The sequence below is a fragment of the Hippichthys cyanospilos genome, chromosome 6 (assembly GCF_059441005.1).
Source record: "Hippichthys cyanospilos isolate Australia breed blue-spotted pipefish chromosome 6, RoL_Hcya_1.0, whole genome shotgun sequence".
Lineage (NCBI taxonomy): Eukaryota > Metazoa > Chordata > Actinopteri > Syngnathiformes > Syngnathidae > Hippichthys > Hippichthys cyanospilos.
Genome location: NC_142374.1, coordinates 22155893 through 22179429, shown reverse-complemented (window position 1 = coordinate 22179429; position 23537 = coordinate 22155893). Strand labels below are relative to the sequence as shown.

The window sequence follows — 23537 nt, the reverse complement described above, 5'->3', positions numbered from 1 at the left end:
AGAAAAACGCAAAACACACTTTCACACTTAATATTTGGTTTTGTTCTGTATTTCACGCTACAAAACAGAATTTTTGTCGAAAATTTTTTGTTGTTTTTGGGGTTTTTTTTGGTTTATTCTATGAATTTCTGAAAACCATAGCACTGATAATCCGGATTTTTGAGGAAAACACACTTTCAAAACTCAATATTTGGTTTAATTCTGTAATTCATGCAACAAATCAATGAATTTTAGTAGGAAATAGCATGGATTTTTTTGTTTATTTGTTTTATTCTATGAATTTCTGAACTCCATAGCTTCTGATTGTTGAGAAAAACGCAAAGCACACTTTCACAGCATAGCATTTGGTTTTATTTTTTATTTCACTCTACGAAACCGTGAATTTTTGTCGGAAATAACGTGGAAAATCTTATTTTGTTGTTTGCTTTATTCTATGAATTTCCAAACTCCACAGCTTGAAGCCTTATTTTGACAAAAGCACAAAACACACTTTCACAGCATAATATTGTGTTTTTTTTTGTATTCCGCGCTTCAAAACTGTCAATTTCATCGAAAGTATCGCGCAAATTTTCACGACACCGCTTCAGAGTTTTCGACATAGCTTCTTAGTTTTTCCGTAATAATAAGCGCAAACTCTCCGAACTTTTCCCATCGCTGACAATTCTCCATCATCGCGATCCTGTTTAAATGCCAGACGTTAACTACTCTCGCGCCGCTCTACGCAAGGATGTCAACCCTTAGATTAATTTATCTTACATGGACAAACGGCGTCTCCTCCATTGTGTGTCCCAGCGCAACGATTGGACAATGATTTATCGCAGCGGGACAAAGACGCATGAGCGGAGTTGATTAATCGCCGATGTGTCCCACCCAACGCTCTCCGGCTTGAATTCTCCAGGAGCGGCTTGGAAACGAAGACGGATGACCCCCCCGCGACAGATTGTTATCTTTCTGTCACACGCACTCGATGAAAAATGCCCCGGCGAGCAACTCAAATAGTCCGAGTCTTCAACTTGGCCTTTCACAACCCGACCCGCTTTAGGGCCGAGACAAGGCCGGTGCTTGCGCTGTGTCGCTCACTTTTACGAGAAACAAGATGCTTTCGCATGGTGATGAGCGGCCCGGTCGCCGCATGTCAATGGCTGCTATATAAAGTACAACAGCACCTATAAAAAAAGAAGCTAGCTTATGTTGTAATAAACTACGCTTTGAATGAATAATGGTTAGAAACCGGTTGGCTGAGAAGATAGTGACTTACAGCACATATAGCACAGTCTTTTCCGATCGCGGGTTGAAATTTACGGAATCAGATGCTTATAGATGGGTGAGGGGCAATCGGAAGGGAGCACTTGGTGAAAACGAAAAATCTACAGGGGGAGGCGAGAAAACCATGAAAGAATTAGTTTGAAGTGGTGAAAAGACGTTTTTCTGTGGAGTTATATGAGATTATTCTGGTCAAGCACGTTTTCTAGTCATGTTTCTGGTCGTATTTTTTAAATGGCTATTTTGGAGTTCCAAGTAAAAACATTAAAAAAAAAAAAAAAACCTAAATGTACAGAATGAAAATGAATATTACGACTTTATTTTGCGCTTTTCTCTTGGGGTGTGCAGAGGTATAACATTAAAACTTTTGTAGTGGAAAAAAAAAACTAAACAAAACAAGATTTTGGTTGCTTCTGTTTGTACAGGAAACAAAAAAAAACACTTGGTAAACCGCAACTTTTTTCTCATGATTTGAGCCCTGCAGTTTATTGTCCAATGCGGCTTATCTGCAGTTGCTTTTTTACTAGCCACCAGGGGGCAATACACCGTTAAATCAAATGTGCGTATCTGTTCAAGCTGTCAATTTATGGAACAACTATGAAATAGAACTGAACAGATGCGAATCAATGGCTATGTTCAAAATAGATTTTAAAATATAGTCTTAAAAATGTCGAAATTAAGACGTTACAACCTACTTATATAGTATATAGCATGACAAAATGTGTTTTGTAGTGTGTGTATATATATATATATATATATATATATATATATATATATATATATATATATATATATATATATATATATATATATATATATAGGGTTTTTTTCCTTTCACAAATGTTATCCAAAGTGTTCTATTTTACCCAATGGCCGTAATAGAATCAGCACCGCTTGTTTTTTGTGTGGCTATGTTGTACATGACATGGACCATAAAACCATAAATCACATCCACTCTGCGGTTGGAATCGCTCAGGCCGAATTAGCAAACACACACATTGTACGGTTCACATTATTATGCTTATATCACGCGTATTAAGCCCTGGGACTGAAGAATGCGTGGCACGACCTTAATAGCGTCTCAATTAGCTAAGTATGCTGTAAATTACGGCGAGGCCAAATAGTGGGAATACTTGAGGAGCGGCTGTTTGTTAGGAGTCCATCTGTAAGGCATTTAGGGCCCCTCAGCTCTGTAATCAGGGCCGGGAGGAGGAGCGGGCACGGTGTGTGCGCGGACGCGCCCGATGAAACCCTCCTACTCAAAAGCCGGGGCCAGGCCTTGGATACAAGGCCGTAGTAAACACACATGGGCTCATATACATATTTATGTTTCACGACAAAGTGGATACTTGAAGATACGTAAATATACAAACGCTTACAGGCTCTCGCGCACATGTTGACCGGGTGTTGTCTCCTTGTTCATCTGGCTAGCTTCAACCGATCCGCCACGCGTTGGTGGTGGTGCGTGGTCGTCATCGCGCCATTGTTCAGGTCATGCTAACTGCCGGGATAAGCTAACGTTGACGCGTCGTGGGAATTAAGTGCTTGGGTCATCCAGCGCACTTTTTTCTGGCTGGAAATGCATTCAAGCAAAGTGTGCCTAATATATATATATATATATATATATATATATATATATATATATATATATATATATATATATATATATATATATATATATATATATATATATATATATATATATATATGTATACCAAATTTCATGATATATATTTATGTATTCAATTCTATGGTGTGGATTTATGTGTAGTAAATAATGACACTAGTGTTACTTGTTTACAACTGTTGCACTTAAAAGTAAAAAGTTGAAATCAGGGGCAAATATCAGCCGTTTGGTCCTTCATTTTTGGCCGATGTTTGAAGGGCCACGATCAAACGATTAATTCAGCATATTATTGTAAAATTTAATTGAAAATTGAGTTTAACCCTGTGCTGTATTTTGACATTTTTTTGTGCAGTATTTTGACAATTTTTGGATCATTTTGGCACATTCGGTTTTGTGATAACAAAGTGGTCTTGCCATGTGTAACCTTGACACATTGTCACCACCAGGGTGAAATTTCAGCTCACTAGCGTCTTCTTTGAGTGCTTTCCCTTTGATATAAAGATCAAAGGATTGGACGTAATACTACAAAGGGTTAAGAATGATCTGATATGATATGAAAAACTTTATTTTTGATCTTAAAATCAAGCAAAACAAACAAAATTTAAAAAAAACTATATACAATTCCTTTTTTGCATGAATAAACAATAATAATAATTTAACAAAGATTTTAAAAAAAAACATAGCAATAGGAGCATTCAAAAAAGTTCAAAAAAAGAGTAGGAAGAAGTAAAAAACTTAAAAAACTTAAGCAAACAATGAGACGTTGCGCAGATTGCGACAGGTCAGTCGCATGCGCGCTTCGACGCTTTCCCCGCATCATATTCCCGCCGAGGCCGCCATTGTTTCATCTGAAAGGCTCCGTGGCCCCGTGCCAATCTTCCGCCACTTTTTCAGACGAATTCCCAAATGGACGTCCCCTCTTTCGCCCCTTGTTCCCAGCACCTCTTTGCCACCAAAGCATCCTGCCTCGTTGTTGTGATGTCTTTTGATATATGTGTGTGTTTGGCCATAGCATGCGCAGCGGGGAGCCAGACTAACCGGGCCGCTCTAAACAAAGAGAGGAAACTTGGCATAGGAAACGCACACTCGCACATACGCGCTCGAATCCTGGAACGCGGCATGGGTACTCTCGCTGACCCGCGGCGCGGACCAGCGCATGCAGAAACCTTCCCGGCATGTCTAGACTTGGCCTTGCCGAGCTCCGCCGCGCTACCACCTTGCGCTTCCTCCTGTTTGTCCTGATTTCCAATCCTGCGCTTTCCTGCCTCGAGTGGCCCGCAACGCTTTTGTTTTGTTCGCTCGGCCGGCGAGGGAGTTGCTCGCGCTGAGGGTCCTCGGCAGATGTTACTGGCGATAGGAAAATGAAGCCTCGCGAAGCACTTTTGATGTATTTTTGCTCCTCTAGATGGCACTCAAAAAGCGCGAGTCCCGTCAAAATTTCCCCCCGTGGATTAAATATTATTTACTGTATTTTCCGCACTATAAGGCGCACCTGATTTTTTCTAAAGAGCTGATGGTGCGCCTTATAATCAGGTGCGCCTTATATATGGATCAATATTGAGATTGGGATTGGTAGACGGGGAATGAAGTGATAAAGTAAGCTATACCTGTTTCTTTTGTGTGTTTACAGTTGAAGAAAGTTGCTCATATTGACATTGAGTCATTATGCTATTGAGAGTTTTATTATTTGAGTTATTATTGTTATTAATTTGAGTATTACTATATTGTGATTGAAAAGGTTTGAAAATATTTCATTAATTGAGGGTGCGCCTTATAATCCGGTGCGCCTTATAGTGCGGAAAAAGTTTTGAATTGTCATTAATTGAGGGTGCGCCTTATATATGGAAAAAGTTGTAAAATGTGTCATTAATTGAGGGTGCGCCTTATAATCCGGTGCGCCTTATATATGGATCAATATTGAGATTGGGATTCTGAGATGAGGATTAAATTGATAAAGTAAGTTTTACCTGTTTCTTTTGTGTGTTTACAGTTGAACAAGGTTGCTCATATTGACATTGGGTTATTATGCTATTGAGAGTTTAGAGTTATTATTGTTATAACTTTGAATATTGCTATATTGTGATTGAAAAAGTTTTAAAATATGTCATTAATTGAGGGTGCACCTTATAATCCGGTGCGCCTTATAGTGCGGAAAATACGGTAATTAATTTTTAATGTGAAAATACAGTCAAAATAACCACATAACATCGCCTCAGTCAGCTAGCTTAATGCTAACACAATAGATAAACTTGTTATGTGGCAATGCTTCAAGCAGAATTTATTTGAGTATAACCGGTGGTACGGTGGCCCAAATTGGGTGATAATAATGGCGGGCTAGTGACAAATCCCCAGACACCCAGGGGTTAAAAAGAGCGACCATTTGAACTTCAACATCACTTTTTAACCCTTTCTAAAACAAGTTCCCCCACTTGGTCCTCATCTGGATCAGATATCGTGAAGCAGAACTGGTCTTTGTCACAGCGGGGATTTTTCCACCCTCCATGCCGCACGGGCACTCCATGACACGCCATGCAGATAGCGTGCGGCCCGGAGCGCGGCCTCGCCGTAAATCACGGCGGGGGCAACGCGCCGGGGACGCAGCTCCTGGCAGACGGCCTTTGGCTCCGGCTCCCTTCTCTTAGCGCCACTCTCTAATTTCAGAGCCGGGCCTTTGCCCACTACTGTGTCTTCACCACATTCCCACAAGCCAGAGACGGATAGTCTGCGAGTCTGGCCGCTCGCTCCATCTCCATCTCCTAGTCCAGCTTCTTTGCTGCTTTTTGGGCTTTTTTTCACCCCCCCCCTCCCCCGTTTTTTTTTTTCCCTCTTGTTGTCAGAGCATGTGCATTCTCATTTGAATGAAGGATTATAGGTCTGTAGTCCGCCTATCATCTAAATCATGTCGTACACTTCCAGCATCTCTCTCTGCATCTTGTAGCAGCCACTTAAAGGCTTTCTCCTCGGCCGTGGAGATCCACCGACTCTGCTCGGTCGGGTTTTTCACAATCAGCCAGTTTAAAAAACATAATGACCTATCGCCGATCCATCAGAAGATGGACCAAATTTATCCAGTCCGTTTAACCCGTGTGCATTATTTTTGTCCGATCCTTTGATCTTTACATCAAAAACATTTCACTTCAAAGGGAAAGCCCGAGCGTTTTGCGAAACCTTCATTTCATGATCTCCGCCTCACAGTTCGCACCCGTGTTAAAATCCACCTCGCTTTGGCCTTCATGTGTTGAGTTTGCATGTTGTCCCCATGCCTGGGTTCTCTTTGGGCTCTCCGGCTTCCTCTCAGACTCCAAAAACATTCATGGCAGCTGTATTGGACGTACTAAATTGTCTTTAGGTGTGATTGGGTGCAATCTCTGCAATTGGCTGGCAACCAGTCCAGGGTGTCCACCGCCTAATGCCCAAAGTCTGCTGGGATAGGCAGCAGCGAGCCTGTGACCCTTGTAGGATAAACGGCTCTAGGATTAAATTTTCATCCATCCATTTCATTTAGCCTGGCTCGCTGGTGCCTATCCCAGCAGTCTTCGGGCAGTAGGCGGGGGACACCCTGGACTGGTTGACATCCAATCACAGGGCACACAGAGACAAACAAACCCTTCACACTCACAATCATACTTAAGGACAATTTAGTTTGTCCAATAAACCTACCATGCATGTTTTTGGAATGTGGGAGGAGTGTCCGAATAGAACCCAGCCACGGGGAGAACATGCAAACTCAACACAAGAAGTCTTTGACGTCTTTAACCGTCAATGGCAGTGAATGAGTTACCTTTACCTTTTCCTCTTTTTTTTTAATGACTTGAAATAGTATATTGTCCATAACCAGCTCATACCAGATCAATTTTATGTATAGTAATCTTGCACACTAGGATTTTTCAGTCTGGCAAAAGTCGCGACCTCCCCGGCGTTACTTGTTTTGAGAGGACAGCAGATAAAGACGTGAGACAGCCGGGGTGATCTTGACACGTCCCGTCCGTGACTCAGCGGCCAGGAAGCGGGAGGCCGACCGCGTCTGCGCTCCAGTCGGCTCGATAAGCCCGACAGATAAAGACGAGACGAGGAAGGGCACCCCGACTGTCGGGTCCTATCTCCCGGTTCGCACCAGGAGGACGCCTGTCCAGAAGACCAGAGAGGAGTGGCTGGAGTCTGCGCGATAAGGCGCCCAGATAAGATGTGCGACCGTGATTTATCTTCTCACGGACGCCGAACCCAAGGAGTTTTTCGTGTTGGTTTGGTTTTAGAACGCAATATACGCTAACACAGAGACAGAGTTGAGTCATTATTTAGGATACACTAATCCGAGTACGGGACTTTTTGATACCATCGCCGTAATGTCGGAGATGTTTGGGGGTTGTTGGCGATGCGTTTTTGTTTGTGAGATTTGGTCAGTCAGACTGACTGATGTTGGCTAGTGAATCGGCGCACGGGGCAAAAACTTTTGGGGAAAAAAAACGTAATACAGGAAGTAAATAAATGTGTCCGAGCCAATAGAAAAGGCGCACGATAAAATTTCCCATCTCCATTTTTGTGCTTTTTCTTGTCCATTGTATTGATGTCGAAATTTTGGGGGGTTTTTTTGTGCAAATTTTTGAACTCCGTAGCTGAGGAGTTTTGAGAAAAACGCAAAACTTTCACAGTGGAACATTCAGTTTTATTCTAAAAATGAACCGACTGCTTAACAGTCTTCGATCGCGTCTTGTTTTTTCATCTTTTTCCCTCTAAAATTTATTTCACCAAGTGGTCCCCTCCGATTGGCCTGTTTTTTTTTTGATGATTCCAACCAGCTGAAAATTATGCGATTGGGCCCAAGTACCGATCGTGTGATCGGTAACGGTAATTCGATAATTGTGGCTTCACTCTATCCAGATTTTTTTTTTATGACCATGCAGTTTTCTATTGCGTATTTATTTACCTTGCTATTTTCCTATGCTATGCTATTTAAATATATTGTTTAAGTTTTTTTTTTAAACAAAAGAAAAACTGAAACGGGAACTAAGGCACAAAAAAGTACAAAATCAACTTCCGAGACTTTGGTCATTGTGGGTACTTTTGGGAAATTAACCCTGCAGTAAATGATGAAACAGTAAATTGTGAAAGAAAACGATGGTAGGCCCCAGCGAGAATTGAACTCACGACCCCTGGTTTACAAGACCAGTGCTCTAACCACTGAGCTATGAAGCCTTGATGTTGATGTACTGTGGCCAAATTTTATTTTATAACCAAGCTAAAAGTATCAGAAAAATTCAGCAGGCCCCCTGTGTGAATACTTGTGTGAATTACTTTACATTTTCTACCAACATAATGAGGACAATTTGGAGAAGTGCAGCGCCCACTTGTTCAGGCCTCTTTTTGAGGGTCACGACTTGGTTTTAGAGTATAAGTTTGAACTGTGTTAGGGTTGAGGTTAGGTAAGGGTTAGCGTTGGGCAATCATTTCTGATGGTTAAGTTTAGGGGGTTAGGAAATGCAATACGTCAATGGATGTCCCCACAAGTACAGCCGTACAAACACGTGTTTTGTGTTTGTGTGTGTGTGTGTGTGTTTTGGTTTTTAATACAAAGTGGAGACAAAATCCCAGGTTTTACCATCTTTCTGGGGACTTGTTGGACTTATGGGGACCATTTTGGTGGACGTGACAAGTTCAGACCTTTTTGAGGGTCAAGACTAGCTTTTCGAGTATAGATTGGAAGTGGATTTTGGTTCTCTTTAGAGTACTAACAGAAAAATTCCCGTCTGTGTGTGTATGTTCCCGTAAGGCTATACTTGTAGGAACCGATTTGGGCTTCTTACCGACATAGTGAGAACTTTACGGAGAAGTGAGGACATTCAGGCCAGTCCTCATTTATTCAGACCTCTTTTTGAGGGTAAAAACTTGCTTTTTGAGTATAGCTTTGAATTGGGTTAGGGTTAAGGTTCGGGTTAGGCATTCATTTCCGATACTTAAAGTTAGGGTTAGGAGTTGGGGAATGAATTACGTCACTGAATGTGCCAAAAATGTGTGTGTACCCTTAGTTTTTGCAACATGCTGGGAAACCGCTTTTGTGGGGACCTTCTGCACTTGTGGGGACCCACGAGTTCACACCACTTTTTGCGGGTCGAGGCTTGCTTTTAGAGTATAGGTTGAAGTATTTTGGTTGGGGTTAGGGTAAGGGGTTGGGAAATCTTTTCTGATGGTTGAGATTTGGGTTAGGGGCTAGGAAATGCACGACGTCGATGGATGTCCTCTCTAGTACGGCCGTACAAACGTGTTTATGTGTGTTAAGGGGCGCTTCATCTTGCCTCACTCAGCACCTTGACATTGGCACCAGGCCTCCACGCCAAAACCCGCAGCTTCAGCTGCACCGCTCTCCACCGGTCCCCCTCCCCCACCCCCGATAAAGTTTCAGAAAGGTGGGGGCGCGCTGATTGTTGACTCGGACTACTGTGGGAATGCAGATGCTGCGTTGCGTGCGGCCCCGCCCACCCGGGGGGCTCGGCGGCCAACCAGATGGGCCGTCTGACGTCTGTCACGCGCCGGGCCGGGCCGCCCGCTCGTTGGCATGACAACTCGGCAGATGGCGTCCAAAAACGCCTCTTAAGCATCACGCGAGCGTGGCTTTAGCGCCACGTAATTAAGTGCCGCTGCGTGTTTTTATTTCATGTGTTAATTTGACCGGTAGTAAATTTTATGTCGTAGGAAACGAGCTATAACGGAGCTAATTATTTCCCTTCATTTCTTTGAAAAAGTCATCTAAATCTCTAATGCTCCTCATAACGATTTCATTTCAATTGTTTATTATTTTGTTTGGCACGATTAATGCACTATACTGTAGCTGTTTCTACTTTATCTTCTTGTTATCACTTCGTCGCCGACCGCATTCCTGCTCCGATTGTAAATATGACTCACAGCAGGTGCGGTTGCATATTTTGGTTTTGTTTGGGATTCTTGAGAGCGGCCCACATACCTTTTCTATTTTGGGCTTGAAAAGAAAAAAAAAAAAACCTGCCTGAAGTATTTCCACTGAAGCCAGTCCAAGATAAAACACATTATTTAAGCCTTGTGCAGCATTTTGTTCATTTTTGGGTTCATTTTTACCACTACTGGTATTGTATAATTAACATTGACAAATTGACACCTTCAGGGTGAAATTTCAGCTTCGTAGTGCCTTCTTTCAATGCTTTCCCTTTGATGTAAAAGATCGAAAGGTTGGACAAAATACTGTATAGTCGCAAGGTTGAAGGTTTTCTGGTCATTAGTGTGTCGGCCATATTGGATGTGGCAATTCTGCTTGTAAACCAATAGACATTGGCCAAAACCTAAGACAGTATTGCCAATTTATTTGAACTTTTTTTACCTTAACGTACTCTTTACTCCGTTTACAACAGTTGTAGACAAGTAAAATTGGTTATTATTATTATTATTATTATTATTATTATTATTATTATTATTATTATTTTACATTTTATTTTATACTTATATTAACAAGGTCATTCTGTGGGCCTGTCATTCAAAACGTAGCAAATTTAATATTAAGGTTGAAATGGATCATTGATAACAATTTTAAGTATAATCATACAGTTTTTATATATATATTTTATATATTTTTACACACGTATATATGTAAATTATATGTAAAATTTGTTTTTTTATTTATTATTTGAAACAAAATCAACTATGAACTACTTTTTACAGCGTTTATACAAATTACAGGTTAGTCTAAAGCAGAAAAAAAATAACCAAGTGCATCAAAATGCCTGAAATTTAGAGAAAAATGATGCCAATCCTTATTTTATTGTACTTACACTTCAATGGCGAAAACCTTTTCCTGGGGTCATCTTCGCCCCTCTTGGTATCATCAAATGGTGTAAAACCTTGTGATGGGAAAACGAAGCCTCATGAACAACCTGTGATTTTTTTTCATTCCTATAGATGGTGCTCTTGTCATAACTGACTCAATTTATTACTGGCAGAACAGCCAGAAACCAAACAGCTACTTTCAGTATTCTCTTTTGTCTTTGTGTTATATTATTATATTATATTATGATATTTGGCTGAAAAAAATGACATGGGGTACATCATTGAAAAAAATTGAAAATATTTCACTTACACTCGCCATTTACAAGGACTTTTTTAGGGGACACTTAAAACGATGCGGCGGGCCCGAACTGGCCCCGGTGCCTCAGGTTGGACACCGAGTCTTGTTTGTCCCCGCTCGCCATCGAGGGTGACTACACCTCCCATAATAACACCGCAATACAAGTCATATAATCAACGTGAAGGAGCCGCAACCTCCCTCCGGTTGGCCCCCGGCTACCGTTTTTTTGCACTCTCTCCTGCGAAAATCACGCAAGTGGGCCAAAAAGCGGTAAATTAGCCAGAAACCCAATATGGACTCCACCCTGGAGATTACACAGTCCACTCAGCCAGCGTGCACTTAGAATAACAGCCTGGCGTGTCCTCGCTGTCCCTCGCCCGCACTTTGCTGTGCGCGTGCGTGTTTTATTGCTGTGCGCGCATGCTTTGGATGCTTCAAATTGTGCGTGTACGTCTACCTGCGCCTTGTATACGTTGGGGCAGACCTTCATCCTCACGAGACCGGGTGGAATTTCCCGTCAGCTGCTGAGGAAGAATGCGTTGCGCGTACGGAGTGCGGCGGCTGCCGTCTGACACGTCGACGCACACGTTTGCTCTGACGCACCTGTTCGCTTCGGTCACAAGAAGACGCGTCTGTGCTGTGTGTGTGTGTGAATAAGAAACATTTGCAAGTATGGGTCTGAATTTCACATTGAGAGCAAATGAATTGGAACAGGAAACAACATTTTTTTTTTTTTTAATATAACGACTTCTTTGTGAAACGTTACATAACTTTATTTTTATCAAGTATTATTTGGCTGAACGATGTGATTATTGGCATTTTTTTTCGAAGTAAAAGAAGTAAAAAGAAGTAAAACAGACAATGTTATTTTTTGGCAAATTAATTGGAACAGGAAACAACTTATTGTGTTTTTTTTTAAATATAATGACTTCTTTGTGAAACGTTACATAACTTTAATTTTATCAAGTATTATTTGGCTGAACGATGCGAATATTGTCATTTTTTTTTCATCAGGTGCGCCAGAAGTAAAACACAACGTTATTTTTTTGGCAAATTAATTGGAACAGGAAACAACTTATTGTGTTTTTATTAATATAATGACTCCTTTGTAAAACGTTGCATAACTTTATTTTTATCAAGTATTATTTGGCTGAACGATGTGATTATTGGCATTTTTTTTCGAAGTAAAACAAGTAAAAAGAAGTAAAACAGACAATGTTATTTTTTTGGCAAATTAATTGGAACAGGAAACAACTTATTGTGTTTTTTTTTTAATATAATGACTTCTTTGTGAAACATTGCATAACTTTATTTTTATCAAGTATTATTTGGCTGCACGATGTGAATATTGTCATTTTTTTTCGGCAGGTGCGCCAGAAGTAAAACAGACAAATTTATTTTTTGGCGTTGAGTAAAGACAATAAAAAAAATTAAAAAACAAGTTTGAAAGCACTCGTGTAAAGTGTTTGCCGAGTCTCGATCGGGAAATGAACACGGCCAGCACACGCGCGTGCAATTTTCCATACGTTGTTGAACGTCACACACAAATCCTAAAAGTCTTGTCGACAGGATGTGACAGTCCATATAGTTTACGACGAGCGGCGCGAAAAGGCCCGTGTCCATTTGGTTAGGGCCCGCTCGACCACGCCGCATCTGGCGGGCCGGCCTAATAGCTAGCTAACACGCGCTCTGGCCAGCCGCTGATTACTCCCAGCCACCATCAAGGTTTGCTGGTCGTGGCGATGCGCACACACACGCGCACACACACAAACACACACATGCGGCTTGACCTCTGAGTCACTATTCACACACGTGTATTCTTGCGTTCATGTTTTTACGTTTAGTGGGGACCTCGCTTGGATACACGCGTACACGTCTTCCAGTTAAAGTAGGCACATACAATGAGCAAGTTTATAGTTTGAAGCTGCATTGATGATACAATGATTGTCGCTACAGATGCGTTTTTTTAAAAGATTTTTTCGAGCTATAGCGTATTTTCGGTTAAAAAAATTGCTTGAAACAGAGCGATTTGCATGCATTTGAATCCAGAGAGATCGTTTAAACATCTTTTATTTTTGAGCTCATCTGCCAGAAGACTGCGTCAGTATTGACAATGTGCATTGCTAATATACCAAAATAAGGACATACAGTTTCATGTTTTACTAAGGAGTCACCATGTTCCAATTTATTTGCTCTTAATTTGAAAATAAACTCACAAATGTGTTCTTTATGGAGTCCCTATGACAAAATTTAGCAATAGTTGGCATCGTGTTCCATCTAATTTGCTCTTAATTTGAAAAGAAAAACAATTTTATATCACCTGTTTTATTTCCAGCCCCAAAAATTGCGTCACTAATGACGAAGCACATCTAGATAGTACTTACCAAAATGAAGTCATAAAAAGTTTTACAAAGGAGTCCCTATGACATAATTTGGCAATATGCTGCATCATGTTCAAAGTGATTTGCTCTTAAATTGAAAGTAAATACAATTTTATATCACCTGTTTTATTTCCAGCCCAAAAATTGCATCACTAATGACGAAGCACATTTGGTTACTTACCAAACTGAAGTCATAAAACGTTTAACAAAGGAGTCCCTATGACATAATTTCGCAATATGCTGCATCATGTTCAAAGTAATTTGCTCTCAATTTGAAAGAAAAAGGGCTACATCGCCTGTTTTATTTCTAGCCAGTAAATTGACGATGCACATCCATATAAAACACTGAAATATCTGCAAAAATGCAGCTAAAATCTCACGTACCCTCTGAAGTATCTTTCCGTACTTTATGTAGAACTCGTACTCTAATTTGATAACCACTGACATATTTTTGTTACATTTTACATGACGCCACAATCATTGAAGGGAATTCAAACAAACAAAATCGAGCTAATCCCTCATCGCCTCTCTCATTTTTTCGACTGATATTTTGGTAGAAACAAAATACTTTTCTTACAGCTAGTACTCATGTTCCTCATTATTATTATTTTTTTTAGTGCAGATCTGCTAACTCAAGTCCAAAAGAAGCTGAGTCACGCCTTCGCAGGGGCATGCAGTCACGCTTGCGTGCATGCCGTATCACAAGATGTAGTGTGACAAGCTTAGAAGGGGAAACGCTGACACACACACGCACACACACACACACACACATCAAGCCTCTTACACAAAAAGAGGGGAACCGAGCAGAAAGAGAAGTAAACCTCTTAGCGGCATGTGGGCAGCATTAGCTCAAGATTATATTTGACACCAACGCGCGCGTTTAAACGTACGAAATTTTGATTTGCATTGCATGGTAAAATCCTTTTCCCACTTCTACTAAAATGGAATGTATGCAACGTAATGTAAGGGTGTAGTCATGACAAAACAGGAAATACAAAACAGTATTTAAAAAAAAAAAAAGCATGCTTGGAAAAGCACAGGAATTTTGATATTTTGGTTTGAACAAACCATTTCAGGACCATTTTGGTCATTTTCAACCTTGAGATTTTGATGGCTTGTCACCATGTCTGAAATAGCAAAGCTTTTATTTTTATTTATTTATTTTTTATACTATGGGGCGTGGTTGCTTTACACTATCACTATCATATGGGTTAGCATTACCGTGTGCCATCCATCGGCTAAAATACCGTGAGAATCATTTGAAAGAAAATGACACAAAACGGTCGAAATATTACACAGGAGTTTAAATGTAATATGAGAAAAAGGATACAAATCACACCCAAGAAAATATTTGAAAACAGTCGGAAAAGATTAAATGGAAGCCACTTAAATTACTGATTACTTTAAAAGTACTTTCAAAAGTAATTTAGCTGATTTACTAATTACTTTATTCTAAAAGGTACAGTTACTTTTCTGATTACTTCATTTTAATTACTTTCAAAAGTATTTTAGCTGCTTTTACTAATTACTAATTACTTTATTCTAAAAGGTACAGTTACTTTTCTGATTACTTCATTTTAATGGGAACAAATTAAGTTACTTCATTAGTATTTTCACTGAGAACTCCGCTAATAATGTCAATCGGTTTTGCCAGTAATAAATAAATAAATACATACATACATGAACAAAGACAGATTTTTTTGACTGGACACAAATAATTGACTTTTTATTTAAGTTTTTATTTAATAAAAAGTTTGGGGTTTTTATTAAACTCAATTTTAGTTAAAAAAAAAAAAAGTAAAATAAGCATTATTTTATTACATACTATTACATATACCTTTTTTTAATTTTTGAATTTACTACAATCTGAATTCACCCTTCAAAACAAGTGATACGGTCACGGAGAAAACTCAAAATAGGAATTTGCTTTGTGTTACTTTGTATTCGTGTCTGTAAATAAAATCAGGAGGATTAAAGCATTGATGTGTTTCCCACTTCATTTGCTCTTAATTTGAAAAGAACATTATACCGTGCCATTAAAAAGCTTGTAATGATATTTGCTGACACCTGAAGAAACCCCGTTAAAATCTCAACTACTCCCCTTTCTGTGGTGAATCATCTTACTTTCCTCAAGCAGTCACAGCGCCACCTAGCGACGACAGAAAATGACCAGAACTGTTCCGGTTCCACGCTTTCATTTTGCATTCATGATTTGACAGAATTTGTCTGATTACGTTCAAATTCCGACAGCGTATGAACTGAAATGGATCAGCCGAGACAGTTGAATCTGGCGGTTCATCGAACTCTGTTATCCAAACTGTCATAACTTCATTCCAGAAACTCAGATCCCCTCGAAATACGATCCTGCGGCTTAGTGCAAACAAGCTACAAACATTTACCATCAGCCACGCGCAAGTTGTTATCTGCGCCGCTCATAAAACTTTTATGTGCCGCATAAAACCCATTAATATGATATGCAAGCTAACCTGCTCCAAATCCAATGCCTTTGGTTACATTTTAAACGGAGCTGGAGGCTAAATTCACCTGCAGATTTTTATCTCGCATGACATCGAGAAATAGCTTTGAGGGGGGTACGGTTGAACGATACCGACTCATACCTTCTAATCTAATCTTTGTCTGTTGTTTGTTTTGTATGTGTGCGAGAGATACAGTGGACCCTTTTATTGCGTTTTAAAAATTGTAATGATTGACCAGCGGGACTTGAGCTTCAAGAAAACAGTGGCCCAGGCTTATTGTTTACATGCATGATCGCAGACTCGGAATTCTGTCAGTGTATGCATTTGGGCTGATTGCGTATTAACTTTTGAGATTTAATGTGTTGATTACCTAAAAAAATATAATTACAGTATTTTCCGCATTAAAAGCCTTAATATTTTTTAAAAAGCTAATGGTGCGCCTAATAATCAGGTGCGCCTTATATATGGATCAATATTGAGATTGGGATTCCTAGATGGGGAATGAAGTGATAAAGTAAACTTTACCTGTTTCTTTTGTGTGTTTACAGTTGAACAAGGTTGCTCATATTGACATTTACTTATTATGCTATTGAGAGTTTAGAGTTATTATTTGAGTTATTATAGTTATTACTTTGAGTATTACTATATTGTGATTGAAAAAGTTTTCAAATATGTCATTAATTGAAGGCGCGCCTTATAATCCGGTGCGCCTTATATATGGAAAACGTTTTAAAATATGTCATTAATTGAGGGTGCGCCTTATAATCCGGTGCGCCTTATAGTGCGGAAAATACGGTACTTTAGCACTTAATTCATATAGTACCAGCCGTTTTTAGGCTGGACAGCCAAACACTTTAAAAAAATGGGAAAAAACACTTAACTACCTGGGATTGAACATCCGCACTCTTGAAAAACGTAAAAATCCGTCTTTGGCATTGTTTGAGTTAAGCCAAATGATGAAACTCAGTCTGAATATGTCACTGTCACAGCAATCAAAGCGAAAAAAAAAAAAAGTGACTGACACCTCGCACAAATGTTTACGCCACAAAGCGACCGTCCTTAGCGCAGCGGGTGATGGAAATAAACACATCATGGCGCAGTGAAGCAGGATGACGGCATGTCATCTTTGCAGCACAAGCCCCCAATTAGACATTCCTCTAAATCTTTCAACCCCGTGTCATTATGTGTGTGTCCTACACTGTAATCAGCCCTTTTGGAGGCCTCACGCGATTTACCCGCGGTCGCAGAGGTGGGAAACAAAGCGGGCGCCGTCAACTGTGGCGGCGGCTGAGGCGAGACGCGTTGCCTTCGTCCATCCGTAACCAGCATTAATAATGTGCTTTCATCCGTCCGTTTCAACGGAAATTGTGCGTCCAAGCCACCGAGGCTTGCAAGTATTCACCCTCTCAATGAGAAGGGGGCTTTAATTGATGATTTTTGAGACTTGCGGCTCGACTTAGACTCGTCCAATAAAGACTCAAAACTAGACTCTTCGTCCAACCAGATAAGAAATATACGGTAACGCTATAGGTTTCTGTTGCTTTTGTTTGTTTTTTTGTTGTTTGGGGGTAATTCACGCAGAGAATCCGACCGACAAAATTGTATTATTACGTTGGCTAATGCTAAATTTGATCTTGATCTTGTTCAAGAGCTGTAAATGAGTCAGTACTTCACTCGTACACATCCTGTTGATAAATGTTTTGTTTTGTTTTTTTTAATAAATTTGTTTGTAAAATCCAGCCTTTTTAATTCAACTCAGCAGGCGGCCATTTTGCCTCTAGCCGTCGCTTGAAAATGACATCACAGTTGCTCAGGGCTCATGTGATGAGCTGTAAATGAGTCAATACTTCACTAGTCTGAACACATCCTTCTAATTATTATGTTTTGTTTTGATAAATCAGTTAGCAAAATCCATCTCTTTTAATTCTTCTTAGCAGGCGTCCATTTTGCCACTAGCTGTCAACTGAAAATGACATCACAGGTGCTCGGGGCTCATGTGATGAGCTGTAAATGAGTCAATACTTCACTAATCTAAACACATCTTTTGAATGAATATGTTTTGTTTTTAATAATGTTTTTTTTTTTAAAATTAGGTAGCAAAATCCAACCTTTTAAATTCATCTCAGCAGGCGTCCATTTTGCCACGAGCCGTCACCTGAAAATAACATCACAGTTGCTTAAGGCTTATGTGATGAGCTGTAAATGAGTCAATACTTCACTAGTCTAAACACATCCTTCTAATTATTATGTTTTGTTTTGATAAATCAGTTAGCAAAATCCATCTCTTTTAATTCTTCTTAGCAGGCGTCCATTTTGCCACTAGCCGTCGACTGAAAATGACATCACAGGTGTTTGGGGCTCATGTGATGACATCACAGGTGCTCGGGGTTTATGTGATGACCAATCACAGCTCAGCAAAAAAAACAGGTTGATTTAAAAGAACGTTTAATGACAGAAAATCACAGAAATGACTTAAAATTTTACAGAAAACAATCAACGATTTGTATAAATTGCCCATCAATTGCGAATGTAAGGTAATCAAAGTCCGTCTTTGTATAGGACCTGTTGTGTTTTGTCTCACTTGTATGTTTGCGTCTACACTTAGCATATCAATAGATGGCAGTTCCCGCAAAATGTTCCCATAATGCAGCGCTAGCTAGCAGCTTCCATTCACAACTTTCTAAGGCCCGGAGTGCCCCCGCAACCCCCTTCCCGCTTTCATGAATGGGCTGTAATTACAGCTTGATGGAAAACACTAATGTGGCTCGTTAAAAAAAAAAAAAAAATGGGACACTTAAGGCTGTTACGATTACTCTTTGCAGGAGACAAAGCCAAGAAAATAAAGCGCGCGCATGCGAGTCAACAAGGCTTCTTCTGAGCGACGAACATCAACGCCGTCAATCCCGACTCGTGTTTGTTTTCTTTGCTCCTTCAAAACCATAAGTGCACCCCGCCCTCTCTTTGTACTCAAGCTAATTTGAAAAGCCACCATGAAAGAAGCGCTTGCCCATCGTCGCTATAAATCTGTCCGCCTTTAAGAGACAGTAAGGATTTCATTAGCGTTGCAATGCTCCGAAAAAGAAAAAAAAAAAAAATCCTAAACCATTTTGTCTGTTAGATAACATTCAAATTTCAGGTTTCTCTGCATCTAGTGTATAGGTTTTAAAGCGGGAAAAACAATTCACAAATCTTAACAAATCTGTTATCGAAAGGAAATAACTTAATTATGAATACATATTTTTCCACAAAAAAAACAAACAAATATTAAATGTCGGACCGGTTCTTAAAAATAAAAAATGATAAATATTAGAAGAAATAAAAAGTACAGGACTAAAATAATTTTGGTACTTTCCCCGGTAGCTTTTTGTTTATAATAAATGTATATATACTTACAATCATATAATGTTTATTTTGTCTTTCTATGATTACAGAGCTGCTTTGTTTTGTAAATGTAAAGTTGTGTTTTATCGTTTAAAGCAAAGTAGATGGTTGTTCGCTAGTCACTTCCTGTTTAGTATCTTCCAACAAACCTATGTAAAACTGGCCGTAGTTTAGTGTTCTTTGCCAAGTATTTGTGTTTATTGTTCATGTTTCATGTTAAATGTAATCGGGAGGAGATGAGGTTTGTTAAATTTAACTTTGTTTGGGAGAGATGCTAAAAATATGTTTACTTAGATTAGCATTTGCGATAACTAGCGATCTCGCATCAAGTTAGCAGCTCGTGATCTAGCATCAAGTTAGCAGCTAGCATTTAAGCTAACATCCCAACAAGCGATTTTGCATCAGGTTAGCAGTTTGCGTTTACGCTAACGATTAGCACGTTAGCTTGTGTTAATTTATTGTAGTGTTTTATTGTGAAACATAAACCAAATGTTATGTTAGGAATTTCCTCTTTAATGTGAGGAACTTATGTTTGTGTATATTGTAAATATTCTGGGTAATATGTAAGTTAAAACTGAGGTTTGTTTATTGTCACTTTTGTTAGCTAGAAATGTTCAGATATATTATAGAACTAGTGATTAGCATCGAGTTAGCAAGTATCATTTTTAATTTTGTTGTGCTGCAAAAATATGTATCCTTAATTCCACTCGTCTATTTACAATTACATTTATGTATATACTTATCCAGCACCGCTAACACAAATAATTTTATTTAATTAAGACGTAAATGATTAAAATCCAACAAACTATTTGTGCGCATCACCAAACTCAGATATGAAATGGATTTTTTGTAAATAAGTTTCTTTTATTTACAAGTAATTCACCTATTATTTAAAACAAAAATGACTTTCCACACTTTCATGTAAAATGTTTTGAATATGACATGTTTGAGCAAAACGGCCTCTGTGCGTGTTTTGTCCGGGTTATACGGCGTCCTACCTGAATTTTTCACTTGCACTCTGTTTTTTCATGTCTTGAAAAATCTCCAGCGTCGCCTTTGACCCGAATCGGACACGACGCGACGCGGGCTCGAGTCGTCGCAACCTTTCAACATCTGCGTTTGCCGAGCGTAAAAATCCGGCAATGTCAATAAAATAGAGTTGGCCCAGAGACGTCTGGGCAAATAAAGTCAAGCTAAACAAGCTAAATAGAGCATAACATGGAAAATACAGCTTATGTGTGCGGATGAGCGTTTTTCTGCGGTCGGCCGGCCGTTCCCGTCCGATTCCGCCGCACTCTCGCTGACAGCTGACTGACAATTCCCATGGAGTCCGCCGGGCCGACCCGTCTTCCCGCCACCGCTGACCTCGGCCCGCTCTTTTGTTTGGAAAGATGGCCGCATGATTTTTATGCACTTGCGCTAAATTACGCCCTGCGCCGAGGGTAATGAGCGGGGCACAGCCTTGGAGGCCTTCCCGATCCCGCCGGTGCGGCCGACTCGCCAAAGCAATTTGGTGGGATGCCGCAAACAAAGAGGAGCTTGTTAGCGACTCGCAATCGGCCGACGGTGATTATAATTCTGTTGACTCATTAGGAAAGAAAAAAAAAAAGCAGACTGAGCCAAGAAGTGGCATTCTGCACGGTTGTGGATTATCACCCCGACGTTTCTATGCACCGATGGCTGGGAATCTGTGCGTTTAGTATATGAGGCCAACTATTTGCCGCATATTTTGTCACGGCCTATGCAGAGCCCCCGTGTTTCCGTTTTTGCGCTCTGGAACATCTAGCTAGCTAGTGAGTAAGCTACTGAACACATCCATCATCCATCCATCTATCTATAACATCTATCTATAACATCTAGCTAGCTAGGTAGCGCATCTGGCTAGCTACATAAAGCATCTATCTCTATCTATCTATCTATCTATCTATCTATCTATCTATCTATCTATCTATCTATCTATCTATCTATCTATCTATCTATCTATCTATCTATCTATCTATCTATCTATCTATCTATCTATCTATCACATCTGACTAGCTAACGCCAACATCTAGTTAGCAAGCTAGCTAAGTAGAACATTAGCTAGCTAGAACATAAAACTAACTACTGTAGCTAGCTAGAACATCCATCTATCTTGTGAGCTAGCTACTTAGAACGTCTATCTAGCTAGCTAGCTACGTAGAAGTTCTAGCTAGCTAGAACATCAAGCTAACTGGCTAGTTTGGCTAGAATTTTTTTCTTGCTGTTGTAGCTGTTTTTACATACATAGAAACACAAAACATAGAAACATACATAGAATACAAAACTTAATTTCTACAATTTTAGCAATAAAAACTTGTTGTTGTTTACCTATTGGCTTTAAAAACACAATTTCATCATTTTATTTTATCTTGGGCTCATGGCTCAGTTTTTTGGTCATGTGATAAATGCAAGTTGAGCTTTTATGATGTCCTCCATAATTGGTTGTTACCTGAGCCCTGAGTAGATGCGATTTCTTTTTTTAGTTGACAGCAAGTGTAGTTTTTTCATTTATAGCTTGTCATAAAAAAATGTAGTTCATGTTATATGTAATGCAACACAAAATGTAGCTAACTTTCATATCACTTTCATGATATACAAATCAATTTTCTTCATGACGAATCGACATCAAGCGGGACTCAAACGTGGTGTAAAATATATAAATAATATATATATATAATAAATATAAACAAATAAATAGTGCTACCCTTTTTTTTTTGCCAGTTCTCGCCTACGTGGTCTGGGTTTGACACCTGCTTTTTGTGGCGACCGGGTCTGAGTTTGCCCTACATGTTGCTCGGAATTTCCTGGGTAGTTTCCAGTTGATTTTTTTTTTTTTTTTTTTGTCTTGCCTTTGCTGTCCCCTGCAGCTTCATTCCTTGCGGTATGGCATTCCTCTCGGGCTGTCCATCAGTGGCGCGAGGCCTCCGCTTAGCAGCGGAGAAAGTCCTCGGGGTCAGCCCATAATGGACCTAAATGGCGCTCATTATCCTGATAAAGAGGCGCGGGGTGGGGGCAAAGGCCGCCCGAGCGGCCGCGTAGCATCTGACAGGTACGCCGAGCGGGACGGCCATCTGATGCGCCCGGCCGTCGGATCCGGTTGCGCCGATCTGCAAAAATTCGCTCAGTCCCGGCACGTCGGCTTGAGGACGTGACTCGCTGTAGGCGTACGCACTCAAAAGTTATAATCGAACAATTCAACGGCGGTAAATTCAGTTCCACGCTAAATCATCGTCTGTCTTATTTTCCGGGTTTTATTATAAGGGTACGGTTGATTTGTGTCCTTCGGACTTTTTGTACGCTCGCACTCCTTTGCTTGTCGTTCAGGTTTACGGCATCAGCGAGATACCAATTAGGGTTACATAAATCTGTCAAAAGGCACTTTTATTTGTTACAAGGAGGATTTCTGTGAAACTTTCTGTGAAACCGTACTTTACATTTGGTGTAGATCCGGTATCTCGTTCCACTTTTTCTTTATTTCTTTCTCGTTCCTTTGTTTCTCTTTCTTTCTCCTATCTCTTTTTCTCTTTCTCCTTTCTCTTTTTCTCTTACGCCTTTTTTTTCTTTCTTTATGTTGCTCTACTTTCTCTTTCATTTTTCTTCCTTTCTCGCTCCTTCTTTGTTTCCCTTTCTTTGTTTCTCTGTCTTTGTTTCTCTTCTTTCTTTCTTTCTCTTCTTTCTTTCTTTCTTTCTTTCTCGTTTTTTGCTTCTCTTTCTTTCTCCTATCTTTTTCTCTTTCTCCTTTCTCTTTCTCCTTTTTTTCTTTCTTTTGCTGTACTTTCTCTTTCTTTTTTCTCCCTTTCTCGTTCCTTCTTTGTTTCTCTTTCTTTGTTTCCCTATCTTTCTTTCTTTCTTTCTTTCTTTCTTTCTTTCTTTCTTTCTTTCTTTCTTTCTTTCTTTCTTTCTTTCTTTCTCGTTCCTTCTTTGTTTCTCTTTCTTTGCTTCTCTTTGTTTCGCTGTCTTTGTTTCTCTTCTTTCTTTCTTTCTTTCTTTCTTTCTTTCTTTCTTTCTTTCTTTCTTTCTTTCTCGTTCCTTCTTTGTTTCTCTTTCTTTGCTTCTCTTTCTTTGTTTCGCTGTCTTTGTTTCTCTTCTTTCTTTCTTTCTTTCTTTCTTTCTTTCTTTCTTTCTTTCTTTCTTTCTTTCTTTCTTTCTTTCTTTCTTTCTTTCTTTCTTTCTCTCCTTTTTCTCTCTTTCTCCCTGTCTTCCTATATTCTTTTATCCTTTTTTTTCTCTTTCTTTCTCATTCATTTGTGTCTCTTTTTCTTCCTTTGTATCTTTCTCGTTCCTTCTTTGTTTCTTTCTTT

The 23537-nt window shown here is 39.7% G+C and overlaps 1 protein-coding gene and 1 non-coding gene across 2 annotated transcripts in view; one reads left to right on the top strand and one right to left on the bottom strand.

The window, feature by feature from the left end:
• The window catches only part of kcnq1.2 (potassium voltage-gated channel, KQT-like subfamily, member 1.2), a 136922-nt gene that overhangs the window by 82928 nt on the left and 30457 nt on the right, over positions 1-23537 (top strand). The window lies entirely within an intron of this gene.
• On the bottom strand, positions 8011-8083 carry trnat-ugu (transfer RNA threonine (anticodon UGU)). The gene has a single exon. It is a non-coding gene; the product is annotated as a tRNA-Thr (tRNA).